The following is a 15,800-nucleotide window of genomic DNA, read 5'->3' as shown; positions in this document are numbered from 1 at the left end:
TAAGAACAAGCCACGGCCCCTTTCTACTCTCTTCCTCTGTAAGTAACTGTGCACTCAAGGTTCTGCCAGCCAAGAAGACAGATCTGATGTCTATAAAAACGTTTAATCTGATTTACGCGAGCATAAATCATGCTCACAGAGAGGGGCTGGCACTTTCCTATATTAAAGTAACCCCGATCATTGCCATCCAAGTTCCTCAGTCAGCCGAAAGAAAGCCAACAGAAGCATTAACCTAACTGCCTGTCTTGGCGAGTGCCACAGGGGACCCATGTGGACATCCATCTTCAAAAACAATCACACAGGAAAAGGCAAAATAAGACTACCAACAACTTCACATCTTGGCGGCAGGACATATCAGAAATGGAAATCTGGAAACGGGAATTTTAAATTCCACTTTGCACCTAAATACAGGTTCCTTATTGGACGGTCATCATTTTGTATAATAAGGATGGTCATTTTCTAAAACGGAATTGTTGATGAAAGATCCGAAAGAGGAAGTAAGGAAAGTTGAGAGTCAGACCACCCACAAGTTAATGTGTCAGAAATGAACTTTTAGACATTCCATGTATTTCTAGAATGTGCCAATTATTCTATGACCGTGATACAAAGAGGCTTTCATATTGGCAACGATCGTTCTCACTGGAGAGGCACAATATTGTGAGTATTGCACATACAAATCCCAGAGGGGCTGAAGGGATTGAGCCAAACTCCCACCAACTCATCAGAGGGCTGGACCTGTAGTGCACAGTCACGCTCGCCCAAGTGCAGATCTTTCTGTGTTCATTCTTGAAATTCATGAAGCAAAAGGGGCATCCATAGGTGTTGTAGAAACAATTCTGACTTTCTATTTTATGACGGAACGAACATTACAGTAGAAATGTCACAAACGTGTGTGTGATGGCTTGGGGAAAAAAACAAAAACAAACAAACAAAAACCAACCCTGACTTTGAAGCCATATTTACATTACAGAGGAAACAGGATGATGGTTTGTTTTCTTCTGTGTCTCCATGCATTGACAGACGATGGCTAAGAAGATCCACCCGAGGTGACTCAGGATGAGCCATTCTGACAAAGACCTCTTTAAGTCAATTCAAATAATGAAGAAATCCTAATTTTTCCAAAGCTATCAATAAGGAACCCGGACACATGAAGCGTAATTTCACGTGAATGCCATTTCACCCTGAGTAGGCAAACTGTGCTTGTACCTAATTTTGTGTTATGTTTTAACCTCTGGCCACTACTTGTGGCCTTGTCATTTGACCGGGTCATATGTCCTCCGTCAGTTGTTCTTAAAAGCAGAATGAATATTTCAGGATGATGAGTTAATTGAGTGAGTCGAAGAGAAAGATTCCATAGTGAGTAGAATATCAGATAATACGATATTTATTCTAGCTAAATTCCAAAATAAAACAGCCTGTGTTCTACTATGGAAAGTCTCAAAACAACTTCCCTTTAGCCTCAGCTGCAGAATTCTTACCAGCCATCGTGGCCCAGGGTCCGGTTGGTCAGCCTCCCTTTGCCACAATAAATTTATGGTCTGTTGCTTCCTTGGAAATTCCCCCCATCTGGATGGATACTCACCCCAGATGCCTTTTAACATCTATCACTTCAGCAGAGCTTTTCTTCATTGGCTCTTCTAAGCAGTTTGTTCAATTTTTCATCAGCCATTCAGCCATTCAGCCCATATTTATGCAGTCATGCAATGTGCTGTGCAATCCTCCCCACATGGGAATAGATTTGGATATATTTAATATCCCTTTGTGACGGTTGTGCAGTGACTTTTTCAAAAGTGACTTCATGCCCTTCAATGGAAGCTTCTCAAGGCAGTGACTGTCTTCTCTCTCTCTCTCTCTCTCTCTCTCTCTCTCTCTCTCTCTCTCTCTCTCTCTCTCTCTCTCTCTCTCACACACACACACACACACACAAAGATAACAAATCCATATTTACTGCTGGAGATGCCCTGCCAAAAATTCCCATCCTAACCACTTTATACCTTGAGATAAAGTCAGCTAGAGGCTGGCATTTTTGGGTTACACTCATTGAAACAGAAATCTGTTTGAGACAGGTTCACCACTGTCCAGGTTGACCTCAAACTCATTATATAACCAGCAATGACCTTGAACTTCTGCTGCTTTTGCCTCCTCTCCAGGGAGCTGGGGTTGCTGGTGTCGGCCACCATGTATATTTTGTATAGGACTGGAGGAGAGGGGTTGAAGTTAGGGCTTCCTGTAGGCAAGGCAAGTACTCGACCAAGTCAGCTCCACCCCCAGCTCAGAAACAAACAATGTTTATGATGTGCATTTTAAATTTTGTTTTGGGTGGAGGCGTGCTGGGAATTTGAACCTCGGGCATCCTGTACGTGATCTAGCGCTCAGCCCTCCCAGGCATGGTTTGACTTTTGTTAGTTTTATGTTTCACTGGCCCGAGTTGTTGTTTGCAAACCTCTTTACACACACCACATGCTAATCCCGCTATTAGCAGTAGGTAGATGAGCAACGATGGAATCCTGCAGCATTTGTTCCCAGGTACTGTGTCTCCAGAGATTCCTTACCAAGGCAGCCCTACAGCTGGCTCCAGAGACAAAAGGAAACTGAGAGTTCACACTTGAAACGCCACAATTACACCGACACCGTAATAAAAATGAGACTGAAGCAAACTCACTATTTACCATTAGACACTACATGCATAAAACAATCCGTAGGAAATGCTTTAACACAGGCTATGTTATAACACCACTGGCTGCTTCTGACCCTCAGCCCTTTCTGCTCATTCGTAAGGGGTACTACTACCTTTGGATTGGACCCAAAACATCCTGTGGGTACCAAACAGAGCTGGTACCACACCATCAATTCCTCAGCAGGGTTCAACAGGCTGGGACTCTGCAGTAGCTCCATAGGCAAGTTCCTCAGTGTGTCTACTCGAGAACTCGATACTGAACTTGCCCACCCAATGTGGTTGCTATGGGAATTAACACACTGGAAGAAAATTAAAAGCCAGGAATGCCAGATTTCAAGCAAGAAGGAGTAATATGCACAATTATGGACAAGGAGAGGTACCCAAACATATATGCATCCCCCAAATGGTTTCCATTAAAGTAGAGATGTACAATTTCACCGTCCCCTAAAAATCTTCAAGGGATAGCATCCCTAAGACATAGAGGTGCCTTCCAAGTCTGCCACTCAGCATGTGTTGAAATGCCTGCTGTCAAGCCAGGAAGTAGTGGTGCATGCCTTTAGTCCCAGGTTCTGGGACTGTGCAATTAGTGTTCCCTAATGCCATGAGGCTAACTCTAGTAAGAGATAAGGGTCACCAAAGAAGGAGGGCACAAGGGCCATGAAATAGCGTAAGGTCCCAAAGAGAGAATCATGGACACTGGGTGCGTTAGGGAGAGGGGAGGGGCCTTCTCCAGAACAGTCACCTCCAAGAAGGAGAAAAAAACGTGTCATGGCTCTTTCTTTCATAGCTTAGTTCCCTGACTCTGAGGAGGCCATGGCTAAGCTGGCCAATACAGCATTCTATCCTACACAGTGTGAAATCAGAACTCGTGTTCAGTGCTTGAAGCAGATGCTTAGTAAATGGTGCCCAAGGCTCTCTTGTTCCTGCTGAGTGGGCCAAGAATGAGCAAAGATTGCAGCCGACAGACGTAGAGAAGAGCCATTGGGATCTGGGGAGTAGAGCGGCCCAATTCTTGCTCTGGTCTCTTCTGAGATATGGCTGTATTTCAGATGCAGGTAGGATGAAGTCTATCTGGATACTACAGATAAAGTTCCTTCTTTAGTATAACACAATTCATTGGTATTACAACTGGGGTAAACCTCCAGGTCTACACGAAGCATAACAAGAATTCATTTTTCAATGAATTCTAAATTACAGTTGCTTCAGGAAGACACACAGTGACGGGAAAGGACATGGGACAGAGATATGATGATAGTGAGATGGGGGACACTATGGTGGGTGTACCCCAAAACAACACAATTGACATAACATCCTCTGAACTTGGGGACCAGGCAGACTACTACTTAAGGGGGAAATTGATGACACCTATCATGGAAGCAGTCAATGGCTTCATGCTTTACACTGTTGATTAAAATTACCCTACTCTGGAAAAGCCTGTCAACTCCAGTGCCAATTTGCTCAGTTAAACACATTCAGTTAATTAATATACACACCCAAATTTCACTCCACAAAGACCACAGAACCATTTATATGAGTGCAAGGTTTTTTTTTTTAATGTGTTTATGTGTTTGCAATGTATGGAGGGGCAGCGGGGGGAGGGTCGTGGAGCTGATATCAGGAGCCGTTCTCCGTCACTTTTGTACCTTGTTCTTTGAGGCAGGGCCTCTCACCGAAACCCAGAGTGTGTACCGACATGACTCATCTTGCTAGCCAGTTGTTAGCATCAGCAGTATAAAATATACTGACAACAGAGGGAAAAGGTTTCCGTGTGAGGCTAAAAAAATAAACACGGAGTATATAATGATTCACACAAGCAATCCAAAGTAACAAAGAAGGGCCTGGTGAGATGGCTCGTTGAATACGGATGCTTGCTGCCGGGACTGACCGCCTGTGCTGGACCCTGGAGATCAACATGGTGGATAAAAAACAGTGACTACTGAAAATTGTCCTCTGACTTCCACATGGTGCCAGGGTGTGTGTGTGTGTGTGTGTGTGTGTGTCGTGTGTGTGTGTCATGTGTGTGTCATGTGTGTCGCGTGCGTGTGTGTGTCGTGTGTGTGTGCGTGCACATGCATGCGTGCATATTTACAAAAAAAATTAATAAAGTAAAAGCTAAAGAATCCATGAAGAAACATCTATATGACCCAGTTGTTGAGGTTCACCCCTGCCATCCCAGCACTGGGGAGGTAGAGGCCAGAGGATCATGAATTCAAGGCCAACCTGGGTTACACAGAAAGCTCTGGGCAAGCCTCAAATATGTAGTGAGAACACCAAACAGAGAAGAGAAAATAGAACAAAGTTTGTAGATCTCTGCACCAAACTGTTCGTGGAGGAGATTCATGGAGAAGATGTCACCATTTGAGGATTAAAGAGACTTTTCATTTCCTTCTTTATTGATCTCTGTGTGTTGCCGTGAGATTCAGAAGTATGTGTCATTTTTCTAATCGGTGGCCCAATGAGGGAAAGCTCGATTCCTGACTGTGCAGAACACAGCAAAATCACAGAGCTCGGAACAGAAGGGAATATTAAATATCCTTCCTTCCTTCCTCTCATTTCCAGACTGTGCCACCTTCTCATCAACAAAGAACCCCAATGCTTTTACATCTTGCTCATAGAAGCTGGTGGTTTGGGGAAAGCATAAAGTGCTGAAAATGCTAAAAATAGCCCCGAAACACCACAGCACCCACTTCCTCTCGGCTCCGTTTGCTATTAATATCCTAAGGATAACACCCAGGCTCCCTGTCGTACTCCTCAAAGTGTGGCTGGAGAGGAAATGTCACTCTTACTAGACTAGACAGAGCTTCTATGAAGGGGGACCAAAAAGCCAGTTAGCCTGAGCACCCTGCAGGCTTTCCCCTAAAGGAACTCTGGGAGGTGGCCTGCTTCAGTAGCACATAAGGGAGAATTGTCCTCAGAAAAGGCCAGCTTGAACTTGCTCCCTCCATGAGAATTCCTCTACCTGATGGAGCAGGAGAGGTTTCTTACATTAATCATCCATTTTTAAAACTCAAACCCCCAAATCGCCTTCCTACCCTGCCTGCCTGGGTTGTGAGGTCTTCATTTGTAAACACATTTGTCATCTAGTTAAAAATTTGACAGTGGGACAGGGAATCTCCTTCCACACACCTCATACTTGTGAGCACCATACACCAATTACCAACTGTTTGGCCACATTTATATTTTTACATCCTCGTCTCTCCTTCCTGTGAATGCCGGATTCATTTTCTGGGGTTTCCTGAAACAAGAGGCTCCGCTCTGGAAGTGCCTGCCGTGACACTTTGATTAGGTCTGAGGACCTGCGTTTTTGCTATCACAATAGACCTTTCACTAAACCAACCCCACCCTATGCCTTGAGACAACAGCCCACAGCAGAAATGATCTTGAGACTATTTGGGGCAGGCAGCTACCTGTTTTGTTTTGTGTTCTTAGTAAAGAGATAAACCCTACAATCTAATGATGCTATAAGAGGCCCCTGACAGGTACAGACACAAAGAAAGGGAAAAGGAAACTCATGGACACACACAAAGAAAAAAGAAGCCATTTTGTCTATAAAGTACAGAACGTAAGATCTTAGGGCATGAGCATGACACTATGCATGCTCCTTTATTCTGCCCATGAGTGGCCTTGGAGTAGAGGAAGTAAGATAATCGGCTGACCAGAGAACAGGATCAGGAGAGGTTGCTCTTTCCAGCCTTTGAAATCTCAACTTTCTAGAAGGTTAACACTTGCTTGTTCACTGACTTAAGCAAGCTGAGAGCCCACCCACCACCAGACTGACATCTGAAACATGACAGGTCCTTTATTTAATGGTGCTTAAAATTATAATAGCAAGGAAAATGTAGGATAGGAACACAATGGTTATTCATACCCCTCCATGTCCAGTATGATTCAGTCTGCCCTTACCACGGCTTTCAAGGAAACCCAAAGGCCAGTGAGGTAGCCTTGCAGAGAGATGTGATCTTTCAAACAGCCCACAGGGGACTGCACTGTCCACATGTCTTAAAAATCTGGAGCTAGAGAGATGATTCAGCATTTAAGAGCACTGGCTGCTCTTCCAGAGGATCTGGGTTCAATTCCCAGCACTCACATGGCAGATCACAATTGTCTGTACCCTCAGTTCCAGGAGAATCCAATACCCACATACACACACACACACACACACACACACACACACACACACACACGCAGGCAAAACACCAATGCACATTTAAAAATCATTATAAAAAATAAATAATCGCATGAAATTGAAAAACAATGTGACTGGCGTAAGATAGACTGTTCACATCAACAGGGACAGAGTCCGAGACCATTGCATGATGGGAGGCTGTAGGGACATAGTCTCTCTGCATGACAGACAGGAAGGCGGGATTTTTGAGTGTGAACTGTACGCATCTTTCCTCCCAGATTCCCATGTCTAGGATGCATGATGGGTAATCTCATCAATGTAAGACTCTAGAATTACCTAGGACACTAATCTCGGGGCAGTCTATAAGGAAGTTTCTAGATTGGGTCAATGGAGCTGGGGAGACCCTGTCTTTATGTGGCTGGCACCATTCTATGGGCTGCCGTCCTGAACTAAATGAAAGGAGTAGGCAAGGTGAGCAACTGCGCTCTTGTATCTCTGCGTCCTGACAAGGGATATCAGGTGACAAGGTTGACCCTCCTGTGGCCACGTCTTCTCCATTATGGTAGTCGGTATCCTCAAACTGTAAGCCGAAATCCATCCCTCCTTAAGCGGTTTTGTCAGTTGTTCTGTCACAGTGATAAAACAAGAAATAAACGACCCCACAGACAAGCGGCTACCTGTGCGTACGTCACACTAATTAAAATAGTTACTACATGTGACAGTTGTGTAGCTCGGTCTATTTGTGGGACTCCTGGCAATGGGAGCAGGGGCTGTCCCTGATGGTTTGGCTGGATCTTGGGAACCTATTCCTCATGCCGGATTGCCTCGCCCAGCCTGAATATAGGGGGAGGTGCTTAGTCGTCTGGCACTTTGATATGTCATGCTTAGCTGATGCCCAGGGGAGGTCTGCCCCTTTCTGAGTGAAAACGGAAGAGGGACGGTAGTAGGGTAGCGGGGGCTATGGTGAGGATGTAAAATAAATTAATTAATAAATAAAAAACTAAATAAAAATATTCACTACAGCACTGGATATGAGTGTGTGCAGCTCTCAAAGATACACATCCTCGTCCTGGCCAGCACACAAGGCAGCACTGTGCTTCCATGTCAGAACCAAGAGAAACCTGCAGGCAGCACTCAGTGACTTCCAGTTGTACCACCCACTGACCTTGAGTAAATACCAGTGGGAATAAAGCCTTGCCATGGCTCAGATCCATTTGAGATATCTCCCTTAATTCCATGGACAATCTGGCTGTGATGTCATTCCATAAGAATTTACAATTAGAACACCATGATGATTTCTGAGGTGTAAAGAAGAGGAATGAATGGCGAAATCCAAATCCAAAATTTTCTTTTCTTTTCCTCTCTCTCTCTCTCTCTCTCTCTCTCTCTCTCTCTCTCTCTCTCTCTCTCTCTCTCTCTCACCTCATATCTCAGACTGTCATTCAACTAGTCACACAGCAGAGGCTAACCTGGACTTCTGATCCTCCTGCTGCTGCCTCCTGAGAATACAGGCTAGCAACAGCAAGCCCAGTTTAAGAGGTGCTGAGGACTGAAGACAGGGTTCTGTGCGTAGATAAACACTATACCAGCTGAGCCCAGCACCCCCCCCCAAAAAAATGTCACTTCCCCTGTGACAATCCTGCTTTCCTTGGGATTTGGGCTTAAAATCTCTGCTTTCCATTCTTCTCCAGGATCCAGTCAGTAAATTCTGAACATTTTTCTCAACCCTAGGCCTGTCTTGATCATCTTTACCATAATGCACAGTGCTGCTTAACCTAGGATAATTTTAAAAGTCAAAATTTTCACTACCAGTGTTTATACATTTTTGTATAAATAGCACAAATCCACTAAAAACCATTAGTAGCATCTAACATGGCATCTGCTGCTGGACCGAGCACTACGGGAAGCAGGTAATATTTGAACACTTACGTGTGATGTTGTCACGCCCTCTATTTTAGTTCCAGCTCCCTAACAGCGGCTGCATTTCCCTGGTTTAGCACTTGTACTGGAAAGTAGGAGGACCGCCGAGATAGTAATCATAGACCATTTCAAGTTTCCTGCTGGAATCTTAAATAGCTTCCATTGTCATAGAAATAACTTTTCTGCCAACAAGGTGGGGGATAAAGAGATGGTTCGGTGGGTAAAGTGTTTGCTGGGTAACACGGGAAGCTAGATTTAGATGTCAAAATCCCACAATAAACCACGATAAAAGTGGACAAGAGAGTGTACAGCAGTGCTGAGGGGGCGTAGACAGGCAGATCGCAGGGGCCCCTTTGTCCCCTACGTTAGCAGAAATGGTGAACTTCAGGATTAGAAAGAGACCTTGTCTCAAAAAGGAAGGTTGAGGGACAACCAAGGAAAGAAGTGACGATGCAACATCAAGCTCTCTCTCTCTCTCTCTCTCTCTCTCTCTCTCTCTCTCTCCCCCCACACACACACACACACACACACACCCTGCATGTACACATCTCTTCACACACAAAGAGTTAAGACACATACAAGGAGACTTGTGGAACTTGAGGGTAAATTTCCATCCACCAATATGTCCTGTTCTGATTATGACTTCTCAATAACTTACAGTCCCTTTCCCACTGTCTTATCTACCCCGATTTCGTCTGCTTCCTTCAAGGCACATGACCAGCCATTGAGCCTAAATGTCTGCGGTGTGACAGGTACAAAGTCCAGATGGAGGAAAAGAATAATCCCATCACTGACATCACAAGGAACAATAAACATTCCCGTGAGAAGGGTTCGTGTGTGCTGACTAGTTTTATGTCAACTTGACAGAAACTACAGTCATCTGAGAAGATGGAACCTCAGCTGAGGAAATGCCTGCATAAGATCGGGCTGTAGGCAGGCCTGTAGAGCATGTTCTCAATTGGTGATTGATGGGGGAGGGTCCAGCCCATTGTGGGCAGTGCCCTTCCCTGGGCTGGTGGTCCTGGGTTCCATAAGAAAGTAGACTGAGAAAATCATGGGGAGCAAGCCCCATGTGGGGTTGGTGAAAATCTTTTCCCATTCTGTAGGCTGTCATTTTGTCTTGTTGACCGTGTCCTTTGCTTTATAGAAGCTTCTCAGTTTCAGGAGGTCCCATTTATTAATTGTTTCTCTCGGTGTCTGTGCTACTGGGGTTATATTTAGGAAATGGTCTCCTGTGCCACTGTGTTCAAGTGTACTTCCCACTTTCTCTTCTATGAGGTTCAGTGTGGCTGGCTTTATGTTGAGGTCTTTGATCCATTTGGATTTGAGTTTTGTGCATAGCGATACATATGGGTATATTTTCATTCTTCTACATGTTGATAACCAGTTAACGCCAGCACCATTTGTTGAATATGCTTCCTTTTTTCTATTTTGTATTTTTTGCTTCTTTGTCAAAAATCAGGTGTTTGTAGGTGTGTCGATTGATATCTGGGTCTTCAGTTCCATGGGTCCTCCTGTCTGTTTTTATGCCAATACCAGTCTGTTTTCAGTACTGTAGCTCTGTAGTAGAGTTTGAAGTCAGGGATTGTGATGCCTCCAGAAGTTCCTTTATTGTACAGGATTGTTTTGGCTATCTTAGGATTTTTGTTTTTTCATATGAAGTTGGGTATTGCTCTTTTGAGGTCTGTAAATAATTTTGCTGGGATTTTGACAGGCATTACATTGAATCTGTAGATTGCTTAAAGAGATTTTTTGTTGTTGCTTGTTTTTTCAAGAGAGGGTTTCTCTGTAGCTTTGGAACCTGTCCTGGAACTACCGCTTGTAGACCAGGCTGGCCTTGAACTCACAGAGAACCACTTGTCTCTGCCTCCCAAGTGCTGGGATTAAAGGCGTGCACTACCACTGCCCACAAAAAAAATTTTAATATTCCCAGAAATCTCATCCATTCGGTTTCCTTTCTCCCAAATCCTTCCAGTTCCTCCCCACTTCTGCTCCTGTTGAATCTGCACCTTTTCTGTCTGTCCTTAGGAAACAAAGAGGCATCTAAGAAATAATAGTAAAATAAAGCATAAACACAAATATGTCAGAATAGAACAAAACACACATAGACCCAGAGACACACATGCTTGTACACACAAGAATACCATAAAAGCACAATACCAGTAGCCACAATATATACACAGAGAACCTACCTGTGAGGTTTTACAAAAAGCCCTGACACAACTTTATGAGACAAGGAACCTCCCAAGAACCTGTTGAGTTCTCTTTGTGTTGATCATCAACTGCTGGACACAGGGCCTAACCTTAAAAATGGTTTATTTTCCCATGCAGAAAACTAATTTTTGATTAGCGTTTATCCATTGGAGATAGCTTCCGGGTTACCGAAGGGGGCATGTGCCCACTTCCGCTCTTAGCTCTAGGACCCCATCTGGTGCAGACTCATGCAGGCTCTGTGCATGCTGCCTCGGTCTCTGTGAGTTCACGGGGGGCATTGGCCATTAAATCGCTACATTAAAAGGCCTTGTTTCCTTGGGGTTCTCCATCTTTCTTGGGCTTACACTCTCTCCACCTCCTCTTTTACAGGGTTCCCCAAGCCCTGAGGGAAGGGGAAGGATTTGATGGAGACATCCCATGTAGGGCTGAGTGTGTCAAGGTCTTTCACTCACTGCACACTGCCCCACTGTTGTTCTCTGGATCTGTGACCATTTGCTGCAGGAGGAAGCATCTCCGATGGTCACTGAGCCAAGCACTGATTTATAAGTATAGAAGAATGTTGTTAGGAATGTTGCTATTGATTTCCCTTTAGCAGAACAATAGTATTTGGTTTTCCTGAAGATCCCTGGCCTATCTAGTCTCAGGTTCTTGGTCTCAGGTATTGGGTATGGGTTTCATCTTATATAATGGGCCTTAAATCAAATTAGATCTTGGTTGATTACTACAACTTTTGTGCCACTATTGCACCAGTATAGCATGCAGGCAGGACATGTTATAGATCGGAGGGTTTGTAGCTAGTCTGGTATTTACCTTTCTCCTTAAGTAGCATGAAGAGAATCTTCCAATACATTGAATTCTAGTCTATGGGAGCAAAGGTTTTAGGAAGGCACTAGCTTCACCTCTCCATGTTCCATGAGTTGCCTAAGTGTTATCTTCAGCAACAGGGCCTTACCACCAGCTTGGGGAGAGCAACCAATACCCTTGGCAATAGCCCAGCTTGTTTGGGGTTCCTCTAAGACCTCTTTGGCCAACAACTTGATTAGATGTAACCCATTCCTGATACTAGAAACTTTGGTGATGAGAGATGTCAAGTTTCAATATTATAATATTTTAAAACGCACATTGAAATGTAGACTAAAATCTCTCTGTTTAAAAAATTCTAAGTCAGACTGGAAAAAAAGGAATTCTTAAGGCTGAAACATGTTTATAGTAGGAATGAGTTATAGACCACTAATTTCTAAGCTATTCAGCTATTGTTGGACTTTGGATTTCATTTAAATTAATCTATGGTGTTGACTTGAGGGCTGCCATTGAAAAAGTAAACTTAAAAAGAAAAGAACATAATATAGAAAGGAAGGAAGAAAGGAGAGAGGGAGGGAGAGAAGGAAGAAAGAAAGAAAGTAAGGAAGGAAGATATATTTAGAAGATGGTTTCTTTTGACTTTGTTTAACCTTGAAGAAAAACATCTTCTGGAATAAGTAGAAGTGTCAAAATTACAGCTATGCAGTACAGGAATACTACAGCATACAGCTGAAATACACACCAATAAGTTACACTTTGGGGTCATGAAACTAATAAGCCATGAGTTTGAAATTTCAGTTTGAAAAATTAATTATTCAGCCCTGTGCTTAATCACATTTCAGATGCAATTCTCATGAAGCACTCCATTTTCTATCTAACAAAAAGATTGTAACTCCCATTACACTATGATGTCACCATGACATGACAGATCCGTTAGTTTTGAGTGTTTTATTTGGCTGGTTTACACATAGACTTTAATCATATTTGACCTCTGCACACACATTTGACAGAAAAATTGCACTGAAATACCCAGCAACGTTATTCTTAGACCATCCCGTTCAGGACCTTGCTCTTCCAGGTCATTAACGCTTGACATCAGCTGTCAAGGCCTGCTTTGGTTCTCTTTCACCAAGAGAGGGCACAGCATGGCATCTCTTGACACGATACACAACTGGCTTGAGAAGGTTCTTCCTCCTGTCTGCAAAGCCTTCATGCAAAGGATCCTTAGGGTGCTGACTGAAGTTCTGAGGCAGTACAGTCATGCTACTGGGAAGGACACGCAAGTTTCCTCGCATGCAAGCAGTGACAACCGCCCCAAAGCTCTGCTGCTGCTGCATCTTGCAACAGTGAGGACAAGACCTGGGTTTGAAGATGCATCTCAGCCTCGGAGAGATCGACATGGGTAGGGACTCTGCTGAGAGCTGAGGATATCCGACTCTCATATCCGCTTCTCGCTAATCTACAATTAGGAAGGTGCATCTTTTCATATCTCGCATCCTATAATTATAAAATGCAAGATAATTTTTGTGCTCTCAACTAAGTATTTAATGAGACGGAATGCAAAAACACTTTGTAAATATCCGTGTCTAAGATTTCACAACTAACTAAACTGTACATATGTTAGGTCTCAACAAAAGGCCTTTATTACAACAATAAATATAAACACCGTCAGTATAAAGTCATCCATATGAAATTACCAAATACAAGCATATGGTTTTTGTGAGGGATCCTGGGCACCTTGTGAATCTGTTGTGACATTTCAGCAAACAGACTTACTCACGACAACCATCCAACCATCCGATCATGAACTAGGAATGTGTGACATCACGGGGTATTTTTTTAAGAACATAGTTTGTTCTAACATCCTGGAAATCTGATGAATGCAATAATAAAATGTAAGGGCTGAATTATTTTGCTAAACCTACTAAAATGGGGATTTCTCTTACCTTTCCTTCGTTGTAATGCCAGCTAACAAATTACAAGGGTTGAAATTTAACCACACTGCCAATTTCCTGAGTAGGGAAAGGGTGAAGAGGCCAGAGCAGAACAAGCTTTGGGTTACAGCAGGCAGAAAGACTGGGCCAGTCACACAGCCACTGGCTGAGCAAACGCTTGGTCCTTCGTGAAGCAATGAGGACAGTGCTTCATTTTATTTAAAGAACATTAATTAATTAAAAAAATGGATTAAGAAATGCAAATCTCAGCCGGGCGGTGGTGGCGCACGCCTTTAATCCCAGCACTCGGGAGGCAGAGGCAGGCGGATCTCTGTGAGTTCGAGACCAGCCTGGTCTACAAGAGCTAGTTCCAGGATAGGCTTCAAAGCTACAGAGAAACCCTGTCTCGAAAAACAAAAAAAAAAAAAAAAACCAAAAAAAAAAAAACCAAAAAAAAAAAAAAAAAAAGCAAATCTCATACCTGGCACTTAGCAGAGATTAAAAATATATTATATTTGCCTTTTATTTTTCTGAACTTGCTTATCCATAATGTGTATCTAATAAGACCAATACATATCTAGTAGGAACTGATTTGCAAACTCCAATTTTCAGGGTCCCTGTAATGGCCCTGAGTCCCTCAAGCACTACAGATGCTGCCCAGTGCCGGTCCCTCTCTATTCCTCGGCACAGAAAGCATCTAACACCATTGGGAACAGGATGTGTGCTGCCAACAGATCACTTTTCTTATAGGCCTTGGCTAGGGATGTTTAGAAAGGGTATGAGTGAAACCTGAAATTACCATTTCAACAATCAAAAGAGTATTAAAAACATGAAAGATGGATGGTAGGAAATTATAGATAGATTATTCCTCTCTGCTTACAGCGATATCTGCTTACGGCTGACCAGCTTCAAGACAATGAAGCCAAGCACTGCAGCAGCATGAGATGTCCTGGCCCAGCCTTAAAAGTAGCTACATTTGCCAGGCGGTGGTGGCACACGCCTTTAATCCCAGCACTCGGGAGGCAGAGGCAGGTGGATCTCTGTGAGTTCGAGGCCAGCCTGGTCTACAAGAGCTAGTTCCAGGGTAGGCTCTAAAAAAAAAAAAAAAAAAAAAAAAAAGCTGCAGAGAAACCCTGTCTCGAAAAAAAAAAAAAAAAACAAACAAACAAAAAAAAGTAGCTACATTTTCTAACATATGACAAGCCAAAAACCATTGCGAACTTCATGTAGAAGCCAAAGGCACGCGTGAGCGGTGGTGCATGCCTTGACACAGAGTAGGCAGAGGTAGAAGGGCTGCAAGTCTGAGAAGTTGAGAGTGCAGAGCCAATGCAAGGCCACCAGGAAGTTATACTGAGAGATGGCGTCTCAGTAAAGCCAGAGAGCTGGGAAAGAACTCAACAGTCAAGTCCTGGCCTGGATGGACCAGGCTTCATGTTCAGTCCCTAAGACCACATACGAAAACTCCATCAGGCGACTCATTCCAATGCTTCAAGATGCATTTAGTTGAAGGCTTTTTCTGCGTTCATGAGTGCATGCTTTCCCAATAATAAGATCTGCCATTCGTCCTTTATAGTATCTTGAGAGCCACAATTCTCCCAATTATTAAATATATTAGTATAGGAAGTGCATGTGATTATATCTCAATACCCGACTCTACACATTTATCATGTAAGGCTCTTTAAAAATTGGGAAAAATGACTTGGAAGTAAAAATATGAACAGCTTCCATCTTGAGTTTTCTCAACCAAGAATATACTTTTCAGTGGGATATTTCTTTCATTTAAAAATAGGGTTTTGGTAAAAAGCATTTCTATAAAAGCAATGAGAAATAAAGAGAAACAGTAAGAAAGAAAATCATAATTTTTTTGTAACAAATACATTTAAAACAAGACTCTTCAGGAAAAGAATTGGGTACAGAGGCTATACTGTAATTAAACACACTCTACTAGAATTAAAACCACAGAACCCCCTACTTAAAAATACATGTAAAATGAACATTTGAAAAGCACTCAGGGAGGAAGGCTACGGTGTTTTGGTCTAAAACTGAGACAGATTTTGAACGGCTGGCCCGAATGGATAAACCCATTTTGTAATACACAACAAAACCAGAAAGTTCTCTGACTTCTTCC

The sequence above is a fragment of the Arvicola amphibius genome, chromosome 9 (genome assembly GCF_903992535.2).
Source record: "Arvicola amphibius chromosome 9, mArvAmp1.2, whole genome shotgun sequence".
In the NCBI taxonomy this organism is placed as follows: Eukaryota; Metazoa; Chordata; class Mammalia; order Rodentia; family Cricetidae; genus Arvicola; species Arvicola amphibius.
The sequence above is the reverse complement of the archived record's forward strand: the minus strand, read 5'-3'. Positions refer to the sequence as shown.